The sequence below is a fragment of the Centruroides vittatus genome, unplaced genomic scaffold (genome assembly GCF_030686945.1).
Source record: "Centruroides vittatus isolate TY-2023 unplaced genomic scaffold, ASM3068694v2 scaffold_435, whole genome shotgun sequence".
Classification (NCBI taxonomy): domain Eukaryota; kingdom Metazoa; phylum Arthropoda; class Arachnida; order Scorpiones; family Buthidae; genus Centruroides; species Centruroides vittatus.
In genome coordinates, this window is record NW_027122708.1 from 699,639 (window position 1) to 719,168 (window position 19,530).

Genomic DNA, 19,530 nt, shown 5'->3' on the forward strand with positions numbered 1-19,530 from the left:
GCTATTAAATTTTGGTGGTTAATGGTCAAAGAGGTGAGGAGATAATGGGGGTTGTGTGTATCTCCAGTAGGGTCGGACTTCGCGACAATTTTACTGGTAATATATTGGCATTTACAATTTTTTTACAAAACCAATCCCATCCCTACCCTAAAAATTAAGCTTTTTGCCATTTTATAATAGTTAAAAATATTAAAAATTTTTAATAAAATATGATAAGACATGATGCCAGCAAATGTCGCCGGAAAAGTCGAGCAAGTCGTTGCTGAATTTTTGTAGAACGTTTTTCCAGTGTTGATCTGAAGTTTCGTTTTTTATCCGGTCTTTATATAAATTACTTTAAAATACATTTTACGGAGAAAAAATACCAACATCGTTATCATTAATTTAACGTTGTATAGTTATAAGAAATTTTAAATAATTTACAGTACATGATGGTGTTTTGGTTTTATGTACGTCGATAATAGAATAAAATTCACTGTAAAGAAGGTATGTCAGGTATGTCTAAAAAAATTTGTAAAGAGATAATTACTAATATTACCGGTACGTATCGATAAATATTGTTAGCCAACAGATGAGAGTCACAATTAGTTTAAAGGCTGTAAAGTAAATGGGAGAATAAACCATTATGTTGGAAACATGGAAACAAAATTTTAAATATTTAAATGAAAGAAAGTAACTTTTAAAAATGATCATTAAGAAAGTTTTATAAATATGAAGATTATTAAAAGAAGTTTGAAAGATAACTCAAAATTAATTTTACTGATATTTTAGAGTAAAAAGAAAATTTTATAGAGAAATATAAGCATAATATTTGTATTGACTAATTTTAATTATTCAATATAAATATTTAATTTAATTTAAATTTTGCTCCGGCAATTTTCTTTTATTAACTAATATTAATTGATAGATCTTAAAATTTTCTAGTAATTTTTAAATTATCCGTTATTAAAAGTTATAATTTAATAATTTTATATAAAATATAATTATATCATATAAAATTTAATATTGCCAGAAAAATTGTGCGTATTTCGTCTATTACAATTAATTACAAAAATTACGACTATCATTTCTAATCACATAGTTCACCATTTTTAAACTTTATAACAGACATAATTTTATAATTACAGCAGATGTACATTATTCGGTTTACAAAATTTGAAAACTTTTATGTTACATAAATTGTTTAATTTTACTCGAATTATTATCTATTTTTATTTAAAAAGCAATTTAAATTGAATTTGTGTTAGATTTAAATTGAATTTGTGTAAAATTCTATTTGTGTAGAGAGGGAATTTGTGTAGAGAGGGACGTCTATTATGAATGGTAGAGACATAAATAAGCTATTAAAATTTTATGAATTTTGTATTTTAAAAGAAAAGTTTTAATTTATCAACAATATAATTATAATTTTTCTCTAATAATGTTTTAAACTACTCAATTTTATAATACAGTACAATAAATAATATTGGAATAGTTGACAGATAGATTTCATTGGATAACTGAAAATCTAATGAAATAGAATTTTCTATAATAAGTTTATTTATTGCATTATGCAGGCCTTAATACAAGTTAATTATGTACATAAATATAATTTCTAATATTATATATATATAAGTAAATATTTTTGCCTTAAAACAGATAAAAATTGAGGTAAAACAAAAAATATTTAATTATAATATTTCGCTAATTTATCTATTTCTCTCTTATATTTTATTATTATATAAAATATAACAAATTGTACATTTTTATTCCACTTATAGTATAAATCATTTTTAAGGAAAATTAAGAATGAAAACAATCTTCTTTAGCTTTCTGTTTGTCATAATTCTCGTCATAAACCCAAGTAAGTAACCCATCTTTTATCGTTGCTTTTTAATAGTGTTGAACTATTGTTTACTTTGTACAAATGAAATAGCATACGTAATCCATCTATACAGGGTAAAACCTAGTTATGTATGCTATACATGTCATACCTATTTTTATACATGGGATAGGGCCTACATTATATAATACGATTCACTGAATGATTAGTTCCATTAGAAATTTCGATATTATTATTTTAATAAGTGACTTTTATCATATACATGTATTAAATTTTATAGGCATGGGCTATGAACAAGATTCAAGAACGGTTTATCGGGGAGGAAGCTATCGTTTAAGAGGACGAAACATCGAAGAAACTTTATCTAGAGGAGATCGTCCTGACGAAACTACAACGGAGGAAATTACGCATCTGTTTTTGCATTTTGGATAATCAGATTATGTTAAAATGAAATATTTCAAACTGTGTACCTAATTATACAGTAGCAACCTCTCTATTATAAATCCGACATATATGGAACGGAATAGTGTCGGTCAAGGTGTTTGTCGGATTACTGAAAATAAAATTAATTCAATGGTTTATTATTTGGAATAAAAAATCATTTATTTGCATGATATTAGTACGTTGTAGTAATCGAAAACATACAGTAAGGCAAAAAAATTCGAAAGGAAAGCAATTAAATGTTACTGTATTTTAGAGTTCTTAAATTAATCATGAATCCTTTTAATAGAATTCTGTTCTACCACTTCGTTATCCAAGCGCGTTGTCATCACCAGTATTTATTGCTGCAAAGTTGGTAATTCCCACTAAATTTAGTGGGAAATTGAGTGAGGATGGAAAATTTCAGGAGACTAATTTTTTTATTTATACGGTATTGTGTTATAAGATAGTGACTTTTTTTGAGCAGCTTAAGATGACGAGCTTAACAATCTTTAAATTAATATCTTGCCAAAATTCGAACTCGATATCATAAGTCTACTAGTGTCGGATTACTGGACATGTGACATTAGCCAAAGGCTGGATTACCGATATTGTGCTGCACGTGAAAAATATTAATTTCAATAATTATCAAATAAAATTCTTTTGTTAACGCGAAATCTATTGAATGGCAGAGTAATTATTAATTTTTTAGAAATATAATTAATTTAGTTTTAATTACAAATAACGAATTACGATTAAGCATTTGTATGTTTAATTTAACATGTTTTATTCTATTTATGTTATTTCATTACACATCGGAAACATTAAAAACGTCTGTACTGAAGACAAATGAAAGCATCGAACGATATTAATAGTCTCTTTTTGGGACCCTTTGCATTTATTTGCTATTTTATTTAGAAAATTATTACAAATTGCGGGGTTATTACAAATGAATCTTCGGGTTTTAAAGTCCTGTAACTTTCAAAGTATCGGACTGGGTCGTCCACGCCAGACACGAAACAAAAGAAACTCTCCGAATTTGAAACATACTGCACCTCTGAAGATTTGCTTGTGACACACTAATTGGCAACACGACGTCTATTATCAAAACGGACGTCGTGCAGAAGACATTTTCGATGACTTTTGTCTTGCAGCAGGGTGAGGTTCCAGTTCATTAGCATACTGAGGTGCATCGATACTTGAACGCAGAACTCTCACACTGCTTGGTTGGGCGTTGAAGTAACGATGATTTACTTGCTAGCGCCCTACAGATGCCTTCCAGATCTCTAGACCTTATTTTTTTGTCGGGGTATTTATGTCCGCCATTACCTAAATCTTTGTCAGAGCTCCGGGATAGCATTACCGCTGTAATTATGACCATTCTGAAAAACATGTTGCAAGGCGTGGATCGAACTGGACTATAGCTTGGACATGTGCCATGTTACAAAAAGAATACGCATAGAACACATGTAGTCCTATAACACAAACTTGGACAGTTTCTAGTTCTTTTAAAGTAAAGTATCAGTTATTGTTAAATGTAAATTATTATAGAAAATACAATTACTTTAATCAAATGATTCCTTTGGATGATAAAATAACTGTTATTATTTTATAATATAAATTCAAATTATTTACACTTTATAATCACAAGCCTGCTTCAATTTTATAATATAACTTTATGCGTTCGTATCATTTGAATTCTCTTTATTTGAGTGGCGCTCTGCATAAGCCAGAAAATGTTTAGTTTGAGATCGAAATTTAAAGCAACCGCGGAACCACAAAGCACGAGTTTTTGCAAATATATACAACGTGGCAAGTCATATGTCGTGAAAAAGCCGGAATTTTGAAATTAGATCCATAGGATGAGATATTCGAGGCGAAAGCTCGCTATGTAAAGTCTATAGCAGTGTTTCCCAACCTTTTTTGTGCTATGCCCCACCTAAGCCTTTCTAAAATTCTTATGCCCCCCAACGTTGAGGTCTTTTGGAAGGTCTCTCATTGTCGTGTTCGTTGAAGTTTTTCTTGCACTTAATTGCCACACTGTTTTATTGTAACCGCGATAAAACCCAATCCTTTCATCATAGTCTTTTGCACTTTCCAGTCATTGCCAAACGCAACCTGGAACACCACAACTCACGTCTGCCCACCTCGAGGTCTGGGCAAAGAATGCCCTTTCTCTTCTTTCACCGGCCTCAGGGTCTTGTTCATCTCTTTGTTCTCGGTGGTTCCCAGAATTGTTAATCCCACCCCAAGGGAAAAGGGTTATAAAGGGAAGTTCTAGAAGGAAAGGGAAACAAAGAGCAAAGAAAATTAAAACTAACTTAAATCAATATTTACAATAAATATGGCATACAGCGGCTATACGGTTAACTTAAACTCTGGATGAGTCCATTTTCGAATTGCCCCCCTTAACAATCAAATTGCCCCTCTGTGGGGCGTGGGCCCCACGTTGGGAAACACTGGTCTATAGGCTAATTACCGGTTGTAAGCTAGTCGCGCCTTACATGTCAATTGAGTTGCAAATTTCTATCAATTTACATTGATCTCTACAAATTTTTTATTTTAAATTTAAGTCAATTTTAAACCATTTTTCACACAGATTAACTTTTTTACGCCGCGGAGCTTTGTTTTCCAAGAAAATGCCTAGTTAAGTAATTACACAAACCTAATAAAAAATTATGAATTTTTCTCGCTTTTTTATAAATTTAATGGAAATACACTTAATGTGTTAATAGCGAGGTTGCGGCCGAAGTTTTCATCTGTAAAACGTGATCGTCGAACGTCGAGTGCCGCTGTCTTGTAAGCTGCGCTCGAAGTTCGACGTTCACGTTTTAGATATGAAAACTTCGGCCGCATCCTTGCTGAATGTTAATTAAGTTCAACAGCAAGTTATTTGTGGTGTCCGTCTATTTAAATAGTCGACTCTTCCATTGCACTAATCGATTAGTTTTAATGGGTGTCAAGCGTTTGAATACTTTTATTCAAATAAAAAGTAATCGAATAAAGTAAGTTTTCTTTTGACTTATTTAATTAGCTATGTATTCATTTCAATTCATAACGAGCAATTATTTATTGTGACATCGTCACAATGCCTGGCTTCAATTTTTAATCATATTTTTAATCATAATTTTTAATCATATATTAAAAAATATATTTAATTTAAAATTAAATAAATTAAAAATATTTTGGTCTACATTAGAAGTTCCTATATAGTTAATCGGGTCCTCCTCCCCCTATGGTTTCCATATCTAATCTTACTTTTTATCTACCTAATTCTGTTTTCGAGATTTAGGAAGGACAGACAGTGGAAAGTTATAGATCTACAATTTTTTCAATTTGCAGTCCAATAAGACCCGTATTACTAAACTCACTCAATTGCAGTGGAAGATGGTAACGTAGTGTTGAAATGGAAAATGTGTCTTAAGTAAGGGAAACTGGTGCAAGCATAAAGCTCCTTCATCTTAATAGTACTTAGTGACTTGTACAGTGTGTCCCAAAACTATATATAATCAACATTTTACTGCTTTTCAGAATTTTTAGAAATTTAAGAGAAATGTAAATGATTTCATTTGTATACGCAAATTACTCTAATTTTAAAATTATCAAAAATCAGTGTAAAGATCATTATATTAATAATTTAACAACAAAAATATACTTTTGGTTGTCTCAAAAGTACAGTATTGATAATTAAATAGAATTGTAAAATTTGAAGCGTAAGGAACTGAAAATTATAAAAATAGAAGACATCACATAACACTTACTTTGTTGTCAAGTAGTAATTTAAATACTGAATGAAAACTTTCCAAAATTCCACATGGAAGAGAGTTTAGTATGGAAGAAATTGCAAGAATATGGAAATTAAAAGCTGAAGGCTGTAGTGTTAAGGAAATTGCTGTTTTAATGAACAGATTTACTTCTGAAATTTATAAAATTTTGAAAAAAAATCATCATCAATACCTTCTAAACATTAATCAGGAAGGCCCAAAATCATATCTCAAAGGGATGATAATTGAATTGTGCATCTTGCATCACAACAGGATAAATCAGTTCGTCGAAAGTGAATTAAAAATATTGAAAAGCACTGTTCGTCGAAGAATTTCAGCAGCTCCACATATGAAATTGATTCCTTGGTGAAAAACCATCAGTAACAAATTCACAAATTCGCAAGAATGTAGCGGGCTAAATATCACATGCTGTGGAAGACCAATGGCTCTCAGTCTTTTTCGGTGATAAAAAGAAATTTAATTTTTATAGTATAATTACTGGCATGATATTAGGAAAGAAGAGTGAAGTTTTTCAGCAGGCAACTGAGTGATGGTTCTGTTATGGTGTGGGGCTGCTTTGGATTTTATGGTTTATCAAATTTAGGGATTTTAACTGATAGACAGATTTCTAAAAGCTATCAAGAAGTCCTAAAAAATAATTTATTACCTATTGGAAAAGAAATTGGAGGACCTGATTGGATTTTCCAACAAGATAATGCTAGTATTCGTTGTTCAAGCTCAACAACTAAGCGGTTCGAAGATCATAATATTCAAGTTATGAGGTGGGTGGCAAGAAGCCCGTATATGAATCATATCGAGAACTTATGGGGCATTCTTGCTTAAAAAACTTATGCTAATAACAGACATTTTACGACGATTTCAGAGCTTAAACAAGAAATCATTGAGTGCTGGTTTTAAATGGATACAGAAATCTTACAAAATTTAATTAAATCAGTGTCTAATTGCATTTTTGAAGCTATTAAGAACAATGGCAGTTTAATTTCATATTAAAACAATTTTCATCAATTTATGTTATCAACTTTAAGTTTAAACTTATCAAAGTTTAAACTCTTCTATATTTTTAGAACGTCACAAAATAAGTATTGTGTTTAACTCTTTATGCAACAATTAAATATTGTAAAATCAATTATATAACATTATACCGTGTTATAAATAAATGATAATAACCACTCGCATCGTCAAGAAATACTTAAATAAAAACATATAAGTTATCTATATTTTTGGAACACACTATAATTCATCATTTTTAAACTTTATAACAGACATAATTTTATAATTGCAGCAGATGTACTGTACATTATTCGGTTTATAAAATTTAAAAACTTTTATATTACATAAATTGTTTAATTTCACTCGAATTATTATCTATTTTTATTAAAAAAGCAATTTAAATTGAATTATTGAATGGTAGAGACATAAATAAGCTATTAAAATTTTATGAATTTTGTATTTTAAAGGAAAAGTTTCAATTTATCAACAATATAATTATTATAATTAAACATAATTGTAATTTTTCTTTAATAATGTTTTAAACTACTCAATTTTATAATACAGTATAATAAATAATATTGGAATAGTTGACAGATAGATTTCATTGGATAACTGAAAATCTAATGAAATAGAATTTTCTATAATAAGTTTATTTATTGCATTATGCAGGCCTTAATACAAGTTAATTATGTACATAAATATAATTTCTAATATTATATATATATAAGTAAATATTTTTGCCTTAAAACAGATAAAAATTGAGGTAAAACAAAAAATATTTAATTATAATATTTCGCTAATTTATCTATTTCTCTCTTATATTTTATTATTTCATAAAATATAACAAATTGTATATTTTATTCCTCTTACAGTATAAATCATTTTTAAGGAAAATTAAAAATGAAAACCACCTTTTTTAGTTTTCTGTTTGTGATAATTCTCTTAATAAATCTAAGTAAGTACCCTACTTTTCATCATTGCTTGTTAATAGTGTTGACTATTGTTTACTACGTACAAATCTAAAGGCGTACATGGTTTCTAAATAATAAATCAAAGGCACACAGGGAAAACCTAGTTACGTTTTATATTCAGTATATATATACATCATATATTAGATTCACTGAATGATTAGTTTCATTAGAAATTACGATATTAGTATTTTAATAAGTGACTCTTATCATATATAAATTCTATAGGTTTGGGGGATGAAGAAGATTCAAGAACGGTATACCGCGGAGGAAGTTATCGTTTAAGAGGACGGGAAGACGATGAAGATTCAAGAACGGTATACCGCGGAGGAAGTTATCGGTTAAGAGGACGAGATGTTGAGGAACCTTTGGTAATATCTAAAAACGCTTATGTTACAGGAGGAGGAAGGGAGGGAGAGCGTTCCGACAAAATTTCAAAACGAACTTCACCTAATTTTATCCGTTTTGGATAATCAAAATGTTAAAATGTAATATTTGAAAATGTCTACATATACATGGAAAAATTAATTTTAAAAATAATTTTAAAATAGTAAATAAAATTATTTTAAGTTAACGCAAAATCAATTGAATGAAAGAAAAATTATTCAATTTTTTACATAAGAATCAATTTAGTTTTAATTACAAATAACGAATCACACTAAGCTAAATATTTATAAGTTTAATTTAACACGTTTCGTATAATTTATCTGTTATCTCATTACACTTTGGAAACATTACGAGTAAGAACGGCTCTACTGAAGACAAATTGCAGAAAGCATCGAACGATAATAATAGTCTCTTTTTGGGGCACTTTGAGTTTAGTTTTTTATTTAGAAAATATAAATATAGCTGTAGAAACGAGTGATAAAACATATTTAATGCATTATTTAATTAATTTAAACTTAATTAGTTTTTAGACCATAGAGTCGGTTCCCAAATTAATAGGGTCACTTGCAAAACTTTCTTATCTTTGTACTTCAGGTATGTTAAAATTAGACAAAATAATTGTAATTTTTCTAAAAGCTATTTTATGTATTAATGTATTGCACGTAAGTTTAGCAATTAACATTAGCAAAACCACGAGAAAAATATATTTAATAAGTACAGTCACTTTAACATGGCGGTTACATGGATGTACGCGAGAAATGACAGCGTTATTGTACCGTACGTTTTCTGCGAGACAACTCATATTGAAAAAACTGTGGCAGTCCGTTCGTCGAAAACGCATTGGTCTACTGATGAGTGCAGATGATTCCGTTTGATGAGAATGCGCCCTCACATGGCCAGACCAACTCAGGAACTGTTAAAAACCTTTGGTTGGGAAATCTTGAAACATTCGCTCTATAGCCCAGACTTTAGCCCCCAATGATTTCCACTGGTTTTCATCCCTAAAAAGTCACCTGGGTGATTACTGCATTGACGATGATTATGTCATTTTTAATGAGTGATTTCGATGATTTTGAGTGATTTTGAATGCGGGAGCGACCAAAAATCCTTTTTGCTGGTCGCTTCAAGGATTTGCGAAACGATGTGATAATTGTCTGGGTATACTGTACAGGGAAATTATGTCAAAAAGTAAAAAAATTTCCATCTTTTATTTCACTCAATTTCTTAAGAGACAAGAGTCAGTCTCTTTCCCAATTCAAGAATGAAAATAAATTAAAATTAAATTAATGTTAGAACTACAAAAAATGACTACAACAAGTCTTAAATAAAGTCAATTTTTTGTTACTATGAAAAAACATTTAAAAATAGCTCAATTTTGGCACCAACTTGTACCTGTAGAGTAACCAAGTGACAATGACACAATAACAATTGTTTATATACAACGATTTAGAAACTAAATCACTATGATAGTCTTTATAACATAAACACAGGACTGTTACTCCAATACACAATACTGTTGTTTCAATTTAGTCTTTCAAACGGTAAACCCAGGTTTGTCTTAAAACGAAGTCTGTTTCAATCAAGAGACAAAGTTCAGTTGGCAAAAGAAATTTTATTCGCTATGCATTTCGGGATTAAAATATCTCCTCTTCGTCGAGAACACACTACTTTTAACAAATACACTTTTTATTAAAATCACAATACCGTCCTCAAACTAATTTTGGAAATGCAGAGAAAAATCCCGTTTCCACATATACATCTTTTGTTAATACACTCCTTAAACCGCTTTTTATGGAAAATTATACGATTTTCACTACTCAAATCTTATCTTCCTTGTAAACTCTAAATGCGTTCACCACTTCTTATGAGTACAAATGATACAAAATTTCTTACGAGTACAAATCTGTATTCATAAGAAATGGTGAACACATTTAGAGTTTACAAGGAAGAAAAGGTTTGAGTAGTGAAAAGTGATCCTAATAATTTGGCTACCGATTACAATTGTACAAAACAAAAATTTTCTTAATGTAGGTCCCAAAAATGGGTTGACATTAAACATTTATATTAGAAAATTGTTAAAACGAAATTCAAAATTGAATTACAAAGGCTATACAAACATAAGTTCGAGTCCTTATTTCTTTATTTTCTCCCTTTATTCCGATCAGGAACCACCATGCAACTTGCAACTTGAAGTCAAAAAACTTCTAAAATTAACGAACAAAACACCATTAGACGACATACAACACAATTAAAAATGATCTTCGGCGCCGACCTGTCTTTATAGGCTACGGCGTCTACAAAGCCTTAAAAACTGTTAGTCTTCCACAATAGTATCCGTGTTATATAATTGCTTTTAGTTGCGGGCCCTCTGGCGGATTCGAGTAGTCTCAAAAAGAGAGTAGTCTCAAAACGAAACTAGAAAAAACGCCTCCATTGTTAAAAACCGTTCAAAGATCGGATTAGTTGTGCTAGTCATATGAAACCGCGACGAGAAAAATGCTATTGATATAAAGCAGAACGCAATAATTGTAAACGAGCGTCCTCCAGTAGAGATAAGGCTTTGACAAGGCGCTCGTATACAAATAATTAGAACATAGATATTTTGAAAAGGGGAAAGGTTAATGACAAAAAGGAACATCGCGTCAGATCGTTAAAATTATAAAACGTCACAGACTAAACAACAATGGGGGAAAAATATAAGCGCAAGTTCCAAAGTTCCATCAACACTTTTCATCCAGAGTTAACGGATGGTGTCAAGTAGATTCTTCGAAGCGGATCTTTCTCGTAACCCGAACAGGTGTCGTCTTTCGCTTAGGAACAGAGGTGGGACCAATCGGGGATCGGGAAAGAGGGACGTAGAACCAATCAGGTAGATAAAAAGGGAGAAAACGGAAATTAATAAGGCTGATTTTGAAGGACACGACAGAGGACTCTCCGAGAAGTTTTGGAAGCCAGAAGACGTGTGGGCCAACGCACGGAGGTTCCCGTACTTGTGTCCATCGAGAGTGCCGCTGACACCAACCGACGAATCTCCTCACCTGCCGCTGCCCCGGGGCCTACCTTCGAGCGACGTTAGAAAACACCCTCGACACTTAGAGCTTTCGAACATTCAATTGTTTAAGAAACTTTGTGCATAGTGTAAGTTATTTCATGTTTAAATAAACGGGCTTTTGTGAGATACTTGTCATCTGTGACTCCTCCATCACACCCACACGCGAACGACCCTAGATTATCCTGTCACGGGATTAACGATTCCCCTAGAAGTCAGCGAACATACACTGGTGTCCGAGAAGTGGGATTCTAAGTCCCCAATCTCCATCAGGTCAGCGAACTTACATTAAGAAATTGGATCAGAAATTTTTAAATTCGTTCACTTCGTCTATAGTTGACTATTTACGATCAGCGATGGAACGACGTGTGCAGCCCTGACAAGAGGGGAAACACATTTCTGTAGCAAGAGGCCCTGGACCCTTAAAGGAGGTTAGAGCCTATCTTTTGAACGTCTTTATTTCTTTTTAAGGTCATATCACTGTAATGTGGGAAGAAGGAAATGTGGAAAAAATTTCAATTTAAAAGATTGGCGTTCGGATCTAGTTAAGTCTTTAGAACGAGACAAGTGGAGAAATGTGATTAGAGGAGGAGCCGAGAGACCAGAACGTTTTATAGCGGTCTGTGCTGTCTCTACATGAGGCTGGATGATGTGGATAGAATTGTCATTCTACTTTAAGTGTGATACAAAAAATATAGTTCGTTGCATGGGCGTCCGCATAAAATTTTTCATGGGAGGGCAAAGCTTCAAGACAAATAATTACATCAATAAATTTTTATTTCGTTTTTCATTCGTTTTTTACTGGTATATTATGGAATACAATATTGCATCGAAGCGTCCCATAGCCAAAGGTATAAGGTATAAGGTTACAAATATCTACCACTTTTACGATTATAATCTGTGGAATTTTTCAATCAATTCCAGGGAAGGGCAAGTATCCCGTTTGGTCTCCTCTGCTGATAACCATGGTTCGTTTATTTTTGTTTAGTATTCCGAAAAGTCAGAGACCATCTTTATTGTAGGAGATCGTTGACATTTAAGAGCGCCTTTCTGGAAAGAAAGTACTGATCCAAGAAAACACAATCATTTATGTTTTTGAAGAATGTGATGAAAAACTATATATAATAAGTTTTAATTTTTTCAATCTTTTTTATTTCTTTTTTCCTGGCTTTCCTCAAATCGAATGGCAGCAAAGCCAAGAGTCATTTTAACCATTTTTATTCCTTCGATATTCCGAGAAACGAGATAATTTTCATTGTGACAACTAACTTAGAACCATACGTAAATGCGATCTATACATATAAATCAGACTATACAAGTAAATACTGCATATATTATATAATTATATCTATAGTAGGAATGTAAAATATAAATTTATATATATATTCTTGCCATTAATATGTTAGGAAACAGACTTTTATAGATTTAAATAAAAAAAAGTGTATTTCCATAATAATTATTTTTAAGAGTTACTCTTAAAAATAATCATTACACTTTCATAAAAATGATTATTAAAAGAAATTTGAGAGATAACTCAAAATCAATTTTACTCATATTTTATAGTAAAAAGAAATACAAACAAAATATTCCTATTGACTCATTTTAATTACTCAATATAAACATTTTTCTTAATTTAAACATTTCCCTATATTTTATTCATGCAATTTTCTTTAATTAATATTAATAGATCTTAAAATTTTAAAAAAATTTATCCGATCGTTAAAATTTTTAACTGAATAATTCTGCAAGATATAATTATAAAAATTATCATTTCAAATTTAAATTTTGCTAGAAGAATTAGACGTAATTCGTCTGTTAAAATGAATTACAGAATTTATGACTATCATTTATAATCACACAGTCCATCATTTTTAAACTAGACATAGTTTCATAATTGCGGCAGATGTATATTATACAGTTTATTTTATAATCTTTTAAAATTTCAAAACATTTTTATATTACATAAATTGTCTAATTTTACTCGAATTATTGTCTATTTTTATCAAAAAGGCAATTTAAATTGAATTATTTAAAATGGTAGAGACATAAATAAGCTATTAAAATTTAATGAATTTTGTATTTTAAAGAAAAGTTTTAATTTATCAACAATTTTATTCTAATAATGGAAAATACTATCCAATTTTATAACATTATGGATAATATTAGATTAATTGTCAGATGTTCATTGGATAACTAAAAATAAAATAAAATAAACTTTTTCAAATAAGTTTTGTTTATTGAATTATGTAGGTTCTAATATACGTAAATATAATTTCTAATATATATATATATATAAGAAAATATTTATTTGTTTTAAAACAGATAAAGGATTGAGGTTAAACAAAATATATTTAATTATCTGTAATTATTCTCTCTTATATTTTATTATTTTAAAACTTTTTTACTGATAAATTGTATATTTTGATCCTCTTACAGTATAAATCATTTTTAAGGAAAATTAAGAATGAAAACAATCTTCTTTAGCTTTCTGTTTGTCATAATTCTCGTCATAAACCCAAGTAAGTAGCCCATCTTTTATCGTTGCTTGTTAATAGTGTTGAACTATTTTTTTATGTTTACTTTGTACAAATGAAATAGCATACGTAATCCATCTATACAGGGTAAAACCTAGTTATGTATGCTATACAGTCAAACCTGTTTTTATGCGGGGGATAGGGACCGCATTAAAAAAAACGCATTAAAAAAAATCTCACGAAACTTCACGAATGGCTGTAAATAATAGTTTTCGCAACACAATTAAAAAAATAATTTTTTTATGCGGTCAACAGGGACCGCATAAAAAAAGTCTCACATAGAAAATAACTCAAAACCGTACGAAATAGAATTTATTGACAACAGATGTCAGCACTTGACTGCATCGTCTGGTCTATCGTCTGTTTTACATATTTTTGTCCAGGTGGTGTTTTGTTGACTTAAAAAGTAAATTATTTCATTTTTCGCATATTCATGCAATAATATTACTATAATAAGTGCATTTATGCTATAATAAGTTTATTTAGCTATAATAAGTCAACGTGAGACATGACGAATCGCACGAGACTAGTCGCCAACTATACCGCACAAATTAAAAATTCGCATTAAAAAAATCGCACAAATAAAAATCGCACATAAAAGGAGCGCATAAAAACAGGTTTGACTGTATATGTATATATTTATATACATTAGGCTTATATTATATATTAGATTCACTGAATGATTAGTTTCATTAGAAATTTCGATATTATTATTTTAATAAGTGACTTTTATCATATAGATGTTTTAAATTTTATAGGTTTGGGCGATGAAGAAGATTCAAGAACGGTTTATCGGGGAGGAAGCTATCGTTTAAGAGGACGAAACGTCGAAGAAACTTTATCTAGAGGAGATCGTCCTGACGAAACTACAACGGAGGAAATTAGGCATCAGTTTTTGCCTTTTGGATAATCAGATTATGTTAAAATGAAATATTTCAAACTGTATAACAAATATGTTAAAATGAAATATTTCAACAGTAGAATATTAGCGAGGTTGAGGCCGAAGTTTTAAACGCGAAAACGTGTACGTCGGACGTTCATTGCCTCTTTCCTGTAAACCTAGAAGTTTGACAATGGTGTTTGAAAAGTCAGTTCAATCATGCTCGACATTCCAAACACCATTGTCAAACTTCTAGGCTTACAGGAAAGCGGCGCTAAATGTCCGACGTACACGTTTTCGCGTTTAAAACTTCGGCCTCAACCTCTCTATTATAAATCCGACATATATGGAACGGAATAGTGTCGGTCAAGGTGTTTGTCGGATTACTGAAAATAAAATTAATTCAATGGTTTATTATTTGGAATAAAAAATCATTTATTTGCATGATATTAGTACGTTATAGTAATCGAAAACATACAGTAAGGCAAAAAAATTCGAAAGAAAAGCAATTAAATGTTACTGTGTTTTAGAGTTCTTAAATTAATCGTGAATCATTTTAATAGAATTCTGTTCTACCACTTCGTCATCTTAGCGCATTGCCATCACCAGTATTTATTGCTGCCAAGTTGGTAGATTCTCACTAAATTTAGTGGAAAATTGAGTGACGATGGGAAATTTCAGGAAACTAATTTTTATATTTATACATTATTGTGTTATAAGATATTGTTTTTTTATTTTTAATTTTTTGAAAATCCTAAGATGACGAGCTTAGCCTAATCTAAAATCTTTAAATTAATATCTTGCCAAAATTCGAGCTTGATATCCTATATCTACTAGTGTCGGATTACTGGACGTGTTAAACTAGCCAACGCGACGGCTGGATTACCGATATTGTGCAGAACGGGGAAAACTTAACATTACCCATGGGACAGAACTTTACTATAGACCTCTACCGTGCTCAATAGTGAAGCTCTGTCACACGATTCAAGAATCACATTTCCTTGTGGTTCTGTGAGATAGCTATAACAGTCTAAATTCCCTCTCATTTCCTGCAACACTAAAGAATTAACAATAGTTATTAGTTACCATCAATCCAATCAAGCGATTCATTGCACAGTCTGCTTTGACTGTGCAATGAATCGCTGAAACCTATTGCTCATATTTTCAGCTCATGCAAAAAGATTGCACAGACTGATTACAAATTGAGGCACAACATCGTTGCCAGGATGATTCGCAAGAACATTTGCAAAAACTATGGTTTACCCATCTCGAACAACTGATGGGATTATAATATCAAAAAAGTCAGTGGAAATGAGGCTGGAGAACAAGGTCCTGATAAAGACACCTATCAAAATTTTTTATAGTCATGATTCTAATTATATTAACTTTCAAAAATTACAAATGAAAAGAAATTGTTTATGTTAATGAAATCTTAATTATCTTGAAGCGTCAAAATTTTACCATAGTTATGTGAAACGAAAGTTACTTTATCTCAAACATGAGAAACCATCATATATACAGGGTTTCGGCAAGTCGCTTATGTGTCGCACGGCAATGCGAAACATGAGCAACCTGCCGAAGGAGAATGCCTCCCGGGAGGTCTTTTATGGGAAACTTGTCTCTATTTTGGTGTTACTAACGTGAAAAATCCCGGAAAATTCCATGTAGTAGCCTATTAGCGAGGACCCACAACTAATTACCAGTGTTCAGTGGTTTTATTTATTCGGCCATTGGTTGACTCATTTATACAGGGTAATTTCAAAATATGGTGACAAACTTCGGGTGGTGATTCCTGCCTAGAAAAAAAATGCTTTTATAAACATACGTTCGGAAATGCGTAGTTAACACACTAAAAGATTTATTTTATAGCATAAAATTATAGATGAATATGGCTCATCTATCTGTCCAGTCTTTGCAGATTAGTCTTTAGGCAAGTGTTGCGCACGTATCGTGGACTGACGCACTCTTTAAAACGTTTCGGCTTGTATCCAACAACATTACAGATGGAATTCATACGGTTATTCTAGAACAACGCGTGAATGTCATTTGTGATGCTTACATGTTTATAGAAGCATTTTTGTTTCTTGTCTTGTTAGGAATCGCCACCTGAAGTTTGTCCTTATATTTTTGGTACCACTCTGTACACTGTATATGAAGTTGGGAAGATGGGGATATGAGTTTTATACAGAATGTCCTAAAAATCAGTTAACCAAAATTGTTTAAAACAGGGGTGTCCAACCAAAGTCAAGATTGGGCCGTTTTGTAAATTTATTTTAGTTCGCGGGCCAAGACAAAAAATTATTTTCAACTTAATAAAATATATATATTTACTCATATCATACAAGTTTTAACTCAATATATATTTATTGATTTATTACATGCAAGTTTTACATCAAAATATGTGTATTTATTAATCCACTTCATATAAGCTTGTTTATTTAATGGGATGTTTGACATTCCTTTTGCTTGCATAATTTATCAATATTCGCCGATATTCAAATTTTTCTAAGTTGCGTGTCGCTTCGTGTTGAATTTTCGTCGATTTTAAGCCTAACGAAAATTTTTATAATAATAATCGAGGCTATCGTATCGTTAAAAATTATTTCTGCATTTTGTACAAACAAAATGAATATATTGAAGAATATAAAAACATGAAAATTATACTTTAGAAGTAAATTTAGTATCAAAAACGTTCGATTCAGCACGACACAGTCCGACTGAAAGTGGTGCCGATTACCGGCGATTCCGATTACCGGGGTGCCAATTAACGAGTCTCTACTGTATTTTGAATGTGAACACAAATTATGTTTGTCTACCAGAAACTTGCAGTATTTATGTGGATTTTTTAGAATTTTTACTGCTGGAAATTTTACTTAACGAAAGTTTTGAATATTCAACCAAAGTTGGCGGGCCGCACGGGAAGTCACATCGGGCCGGATTGTGGCCCGCGGGCCGTGGGTTGGACAGCACTGGTTTAAAATAAAGAATCAGATCTCGATTTAGTTCTCACCTAAATAGTTGTTTCAAACTTGCAAATACTGAAGTTGATCTTCAGTATCTGCAAGTTTGCATTATAAGTTATATCATCAATTCACATGTCTTTCAACCTTTCAAATTCAAACTTATACACCCTGTATAAGTTTAAATTTGAAAGGTTGAAAGGGGTGATCATAATTAAAGTTGTCCTATTCAGAGGACTCTTTAGCTTCAACCAATAAGTCGATTGATACTAAAATATACTGGGTCCCGTCTTTCATCATCCAGTCGCTTTCACTGTAGGCTTGATTAAATCCATGAGGGGCATGAAAAATATTTTCTTAATGGCCATAAGGCGAAAACAGTCAAAACAGACTAATTATTTAATAGTAAAATTGTTTATAAAAATTAATATTACCATAAGAGACGTAAATGAAGCATTCAAAACTGAGAATATTTGATACATTAAAATATACTAAATTTAATCTAAACACGATAATCTTTATCCATCATAAGTTATTATATTAACTTAAGTGCTTCTCTGATATGAAAAGAATATTCTTTTCACAGAAGCACCGAATAGCATGAAAACTAGAATAAAATAAGCATTGATATTATCTCTCCCTCAAATTTACAATATATGAAAGGATATCGATTATTTATAACTTATAATCTTTAATAAAATACAACGATAAATCATGGAATGGCAAGATACGAATGATATCGTTGCTACATTATAATTGACAGTAGTCTGCAAGTAGAACGTTCAGAACATGCTGTAAAAACATGCATTTATTCATTAACTTTATTCTTTTATGTCTTTATAATCAAATTATTAATACAATTTTATTTTATTTTCTTACGTTTTACAAGTGAACTAAGATAAAACTGCTTCCCTTAATGTGAAAATTAGTGTTAACCAAGGAACCAAGGCCGAATCTACACATGAGCTGAACAAGCTGGAAGTTAGAGCTCTCGTTATGAGTCTATAGCTTATAAGGTCTCACATTTTAACATGTTTATCGTTATTTGGTGAATGGAAAGTGCTTGTTAGATTAGTTTAGGGCCACAACAAGTTTAAGTTCAAGCCTTCTTATCGTATTTATCAGGTAGCGTACAATGTAAAGCAGGCAGGCATGTCAAACACGCGGCCCGCCAACACATGGGTTGCGGCCCGCCGAGACTTTTTAAAAAATTTTTAAATATCAAGCTTTGACGCTTGAAGTTGGAAAGTTTGAACTTTTTTGAACTGTACGATTCCCGCCCTTTTTGTGTTTGTCTGTTCCGTATTTCGTCCAACCAATTCAAATTGGTCGACGCTACGAAAGACGGTTGGATAACGGCCGCGGCTTTGAATCTACGAACGATGATTGGCCGGCGAACATCGTACGAGAGCGGACGTCGTGGAAGACTGCTACGCGCTGATTGGTGCATCAGCGATTGCTACAATACGTATAAAAGGAAAGGTTTTGGCGCGAAAGTCAAGTTTTTGCTGGAACTTCAAGTCGGATGTTTGTGTGCTCTACTGTAAGGTGTTTCGTCTACTATTGCCGTGACGAGTGACGGGAGGAGTGTTCCGAGTAACTGTATCCGAAGTATAAGTCGCAAGGTGTCTTTTCGACGGATCTGTTCAGGAATAGTGACTTTTGGAACTTTGACTGTTTGTGTGAATCTACTTTGTAAACGTCGTAATTTTTGTGATTTGTAAATCTCGTAAAC

At 31.4% G+C, this 19,530-nt stretch overlaps 2 long non-coding RNA genes across 2 annotated transcripts; both read left to right on the plus strand.

Moving 5' to 3' along the window:
• Positions 1–1,663: 1,663 nt before the first annotated feature.
• LOC136989110 (uncharacterized) lies at positions 1,664–8,566 on the plus strand. Its single transcript, XR_010882856.1, has 2 exons — positions 1,664–1,843; positions 8,214–8,566. It is a non-coding gene; the product is annotated as an uncharacterized lncRNA (long non-coding RNA).
• A 5,175-nt stretch (positions 8,567–13,741) lies between these two features.
• LOC136989109 (uncharacterized) lies at positions 13,742–15,249 on the plus strand. Its single transcript, XR_010882855.1, has 2 exons — positions 13,742–13,940; positions 14,714–15,249. It is a non-coding gene; the product is annotated as an uncharacterized lncRNA (long non-coding RNA).
• The last annotated feature ends 4,281 nt before the right edge of the window (positions 15,250–19,530 follow it).